This window comes from Cygnus atratus, chromosome Z (genome assembly GCF_013377495.2).
Source record: "Cygnus atratus isolate AKBS03 ecotype Queensland, Australia chromosome Z, CAtr_DNAZoo_HiC_assembly, whole genome shotgun sequence".
NCBI lineage: Eukaryota > Metazoa > Chordata > Aves > Anseriformes > Anatidae > Cygnus > Cygnus atratus.
This window is the reverse complement of record NC_066396.1, coordinates 18,764,285-18,770,284: the sequence shown is the minus strand read 5'-3', so window position 1 is coordinate 18,770,284 and position 6,000 is coordinate 18,764,285.

Here is a 6,000-nt window from a genome sequence, read left to right as displayed (position 1 = left end):
GCTAATTCAAATACCAAAGTCATAACTTTATTTCCCTATGAAATTGTAATTATGTAATTATAATTTCATTGCAGAAGGATGCAGAAAACCACATCTTTGGTTAATAAAGGAATCTTTGTTTACATTAAGCCAACTTTAATTACAGCATGTTAATAAAACCTAGTTAACCAAGACTTGAATTTGTTTTTATAGAAGTAATGCCACATTCTTTGTGGACAGGTTTTGTAGCTGGAAAAAAAATAATGAATAAACATAAAAGCAGTCTAACTTTATATTTTACTGTTTGCTTTATTTATTTACTACAGAAGCACAGTTCTTAAGTGCTACCTATCTCGTGTTTCTAACTACTGGAAGGACAGCAGTGCACTTATTTGAAAAAAGGCTTTCACAGCACCAAGTAGAATTAATAGCCTGTACTGACACTGAGAAATTCTATCTGCTTTGGAATCTACAGCTTCATTGCACAGTAATGTTACAATGAATATAATTTCAGATATAGCAGATTAATGCAATAGGAGTCAGGTAGCATGGTTTTAAAGTTACAGTAAAGACTGAGCCACATTCTGAGTACTGGCAAAAAGTGAAGTCAGGACCCTGAACTTCCGAAGAGTGACTCCGAGCTATTTGAAGACCTAGGGGATGAGCTCCCCTGGAGCGCTGTCCTTAGGGACAAAGGAGCTGGACAGAGCTGACATCTCTTTAAGGACACTTTCCTTAGAGCACAAGAACGCTCCATCCCCCTGGGTAAGCAAGCGGGCAGGAAGGGCAGAAAACCAGGGTGACCTGCTGGTCAGACAGAGGCACTAGAAGGAAATGCACAGAGAGCGGAAGCAGGGACACATGGCCTGGGGAGAGCACAGGGATGCTGTCCGGGTGTGCAGGGATGGGACCAGGGAAGCTGAGGCACAGATGTTTCCATCTTGGAAACCCCATGTTTCCATCCCATGTTTCCATGGGCTTGGCAAGGGATGCAAAGAATAACAAGAAGGGGTTCTGTAGGTGCATCGGCCAGAAAAGAAAGGCCAAGGAGAGTGTGTCCCCTCTGATAAATGGGAAGGGAGGACAGGTAACAACAGACATGGAGAAGGCTGGGGTACTCAGCAACTTCTGTGCCTCAGCCTTCACTGCCAGTCAGGCTTCCCACGTCTCTCGAGTCCCTGAACCTCTGGGCAGGGGCTGGGGGAGCAAAGTGCCTCCCACTGTAAGCAAAGAGCAGGTTTGGGACCACCTGGTGAAAATAAACAAGTAGAAGTCTGTGGGGCCGATGCCATGCATCCCAGGGTCCTGAGGGAACTGGCTGATGTAGCTGCCAAGCCTCTCCCCATCATATCTGAAAAGTCTTGGCAGTCAGGTGAAGTCCCTGGTGACTGGAAAAAGGAAACATCACTCCCATTTTTAAAACAGTAGAAAGGAGGACCTGGGGAACTACAGACCAGTGAGCCTCACCTCTGTGCCTGGAAAGATCATGGAAAAGATCCTCCTGGAAGCAATGTCAAGGCACATGCAAGACAAGGAGGAGATCTGAGACAGCCATCAATACTACACCAAGGGCAAATCGAGCCTGACCAATCTGGTGGACTTCTGTGGTGAAGTGACTGCATCATTTGACAGGGGAAGACCGACAAACATCACGTACCTTGATTTCTGCAAGGCCTTTAACATGGTCCCACAGCGCATCCTTGTCTCCAAATTGGAATAAGATGAATTTGAAGGGTGGACGATTCAGTGGATAAGGAATTGGCTTGAAGGCCACACTTTGTGGCCTTTAAGTGGTGGTCAATGACTTTATGTCCAGGTAGAGACCAGTGACAAGTGGTGTCCCTCAGCGGCCTGTCCTGGGACTGCTGCATTCAGTATCTTCATCAATGACGCAGGCAGTGGGATCGAGTGCACCCTCAGCAAGTTTGCACAGGAAACCAAGCTGAGTGGTGCAGTCGATACACCAGAAGGAAGGGATGCCAGGGATGCCACCCAGAGGGACCTGGACAAGCTGGAGAAGTGGGCCCATGTGGAACTAGTGAAGTTCAACGAGTCCAAGTGCAAGGTGCTGCACCTGGGTTGGGGCAATCCCAGACATGAGCACAGACTGGGAGAACCCATTGAGAGCAGCCCTGCAGAGAAGGACCTGGGGGCTGTGGTGGACAAAAGCTCGACATGAGCCAGCAGCGTGTGCTTGCAGCCCAGAAGGCCAACTGCGTCCTGGGCTGCACCAACAGAGGGGTGGGCAGCAGGTGGAAGGAGGGGATTGTGCCCCTCTGCTGCGTCCTGGTCTGGGGCCCCCAGCACAAGAAGGATGTGGGGCTGTTAGAGGGGGTCCAGAGGAGGGCCACAGAGATGATCAGAGGGCTGGAGCACCTCTCCTGTGAAGACAGGCTGAGAGAGCTGGGGATGCTCAGCCTGGAAAAGAGAAGGCTCCAGGGAGACCTTACCACAACTTCTCAGTACTTAAAGAGGGCTTATAAAAAAGACAGAGAGCAACTTTTTTTCTCATGCAGACAATGACAGGACAAGGGGGAACGGCTTTAAACTAAAAGAGGGAAGATTTAGATTAGAGGTTAAGAGGAAATTTTTCACTCAGAGGGTGGTGAGGCACTGGCACAGGCTGCCCAGAGAAGCCGTGGATGCCCCATCCCTGGAGGTGCTCAAGGCCAGGCTGGATGGGGCTTTGAGCAACCTGGTCTGGTGGGAGGTGTCCCTGCCCATGGCAGGGGGTTGGAACTGGGTGGTCTTTAAGGTCCCTTCCAACCCAAACCATTCTGTGGTTCTGTGATACTTTACAATGAGATCACCAAATACACATAGATGCATGGCTATATTGTATGATGGAACAGATCATTTTAAGACTTTTATTCCTGCCAGCAGGAGGATAAAACTTTCTGCTGCATATAAAGATGCATTACTATTATTTTATAAAAGCTTATACAGCTTATACTATCATTTTATAAAAGCTTATCCACCTCTACAGCACTCCAAGCCCACAGAAGATGGCACTGTCCCAGTTCCTTCTCTGCCTCACCGACATTCCTGACTCGCCTTTGATGTCAGTACTAGATCCTGTACAAGCCAACTCTCTGCTAAATCACTCATTAGGGTGATTTTTTCCTTGGCTGATGCTTCATTCCCCTAAATGTAAAGAGGAAGGGTTGGGTACTGACTTTCATTGTCTTACTTGTGTGTGGTTCTGCAGTGGCATGAAAACCATGAATGCCCATCTATTCCCTGCTGATTTAACTTGTGTGGAGCATGAAAACTCACTGAAAACAGCGAGATTTGGTGTATTTAAGTTCATTACAAACTGTTTTTCAGTAACTATCTGATTTGTCATCAGAAATCTACTGTCATCACACAGTACTGATGACAGTTGATTTCTGATGTAAGGCTACATCTAAGGAGTGAAAAGTTACCTATGTCCTTCCTGGATTTCATTTTGATTAAGCAACAGTAATGCATACCTGTAACATTTTTATTTGATTTACATTTAGCAGGAGATATATAAGCTGTCCAAACCTAATAGGATGGATGGGAAATGATAATTGCTATGACAGCTATCAACTGCCCATATTGAACTCATGCTGAAAGACTTTAAAATTCTAGATTAATTTAATTGTTTGCAAATGTTCTTAATCTCTGTTCTAGAGAAGATTCATTCCTCAAGAAAAGAATCAGGTGTTTTCCTAAGAAGGCCACAAAGCCGTTATCCATTTCAGAATAAGGAACTTTGCAATACTTCCTTCCCGTCACATCTTCCTTTACAGTATTGCAACACCGTAACATCAGCTGTAATTGCATTCTGTTAAAATGCTGGCAAAGAAGGGACATTTTATTTCTAGAGTCCTGCCTTTGGACGCTTACTACAGAAATGTTTTAAATGTTTTCATCCTACAGTAATTCAGGTTTCCCAAACCTTTTACTACAAAGGCAGAGAAATATAATTATACCCATTTGTACAAGCAGGGTAAGGGAATTACTGAGAATCTCATGTGACTTTAATGGCAGGATTACAAGACTCCATTTCCTCTGATTTTCCCCTAGCGAGACCACAACAAGCACAGATTCCTGAGGACCACAATGAAGAAAATTACTCCCAACTACAAGTAACAGCCACCAGCATTAAAAGCAAGTTTCTCAAAAACACACATTTCAAAGGCCAAAAATGAAAAGGTTCATAGCCGAGAACAGCTTGTTATGCAGATATTCCTCTTTCTGCACACCATGCTTGGCTTCAGAAAAGATCTGTATGTTATTTCCAGAGCTAGCATCTTTCAAAGGTGATATGAACTACTGCACTTCACTTTTCCAGATTAAATGGTAGAAAGCACAGTATCACACAGACAAGACAGAAACAATTTCCAAGTGCCAAAATAGATTCTTAAAAGGCAAATTCTGATACTTATCAGATTTGCAAACTCTTGAATCTCTGTGAAGCAAAGCTCTTTGCTCAGCTGGCTCTAAAAGACAGCAGTTTCCTTCCCCTAAAATTATGTGACTCCTGGTTTCACTGTATTCTACTTCAAGCCAGGATGTATTCTGCAACACCAAGATTTTGGTAGTGGGGGCTGCACGGGCGAGATGACATTAGGGACACACCACAGGACACAGCTGAGCCCATCAGCCAAGCTGGTGGCACCTCTGGGTAAGCACAGTTAAGAAAGGACAAAAACATCAGGCAGGCAGGCAGAAGAGGGAACAAAAAGGGTGAGAAGCAGCATAAGAAACATCAGGGCCCAAAGGAGGAACTCCTCTGTGGCAGAGATTTTCCCAGCAGCCCACTGAGAACCCATACAAGAGCAGGTCTCTACAGCCTGCGGGCGACCTGCGCTGGAGCAGAGGAAAAGTGGGAGAAGGAAGGAGTAGGGAAGAGAAAATCCTTTGTTCTGACCTTCGCTGCTGTATGCTGGCACTTTTCCAAAGCACTTTGTGAAACGCTTCAGAGTGGAAAACATTAAGAAGTAAAGACACTTAAATAATCAATCTCTGATCCTGCAAGTCTGGGGTACATCCTGGTGACCAACGAACAGGAAATGGAAGTACGACTGGTCTTCATAAAATAAACATCCCTAGCTTAGAGGTGGAATTACAGAAACAAGTATGACCAACCTAAATTGTCTGAGACTGTACAGGCACTCTCTAACATCACATTTCTGGAACAGTCCAGTTTCAGAAGTGTCTGATACAAATGACCTATTTTTATATGTCTGTAGTTCTCAAAGGATTCTTGGAAAAACCTGAGCTCATGTCTCCCTGTATGAATACTGATATTCAGAGTTAGGACAAAATCTTTCTGGTGAGACCAGGCATTTTTGTTGCCATTCTTCCTCATGGTGGTCTTCATGGTCTGTCAGAGCAGCATTTTAATGAGTTGCAACAAGCTCCTCAAAACCAGCAAGCTCCGTAGAATTACAGCACCATACAGTATCCCTAGTATTATGCAAACTAGTTACTCAGTTTAATGTTATTCCTGTTGAGATGACAGGTAAGACTGTAGCAAATAGGTCTCTCAGATGCTATCCTCACATCTAAAAGAGCAGCAGCAGAAGCATACCTGCAGGTGCAGGAGCACTGGGTACTCTCAGGAAGATGAGCAACTACATGCAGCCTTATCAGTATCAGGACAGGGACTAAATAAAAACCTACCAAGAATACCCAAAATTGTCTCAAATGTTTCATGCTGTGGCTACCTAGCACACCTGTATGGCTCAGCCTGGGTGGGTAATTGTCCAGACTGCAGACAGCTTTGTTTTCTTTCAGAGCTATAATATAGCCCACCTGAAAGGACAGCACCGAACCATTAAGTGCTGCAGAGAATCTTCACCTTAAGCTTTCAAACACAAGCACTTGTATCTGCTTGTATAGTGCTTTTTGCACTAGATCACGCTGATGCTCATTTTGGGTTTTGCTGTCTGCTTTAGCTAACTTTAGGCAGCATTTGCATTCAGAAGTGTTTAATTCTCTGCCTGGAGTTGAATTGATGCACAGCTTACTATTACTGGGAAATCTGTT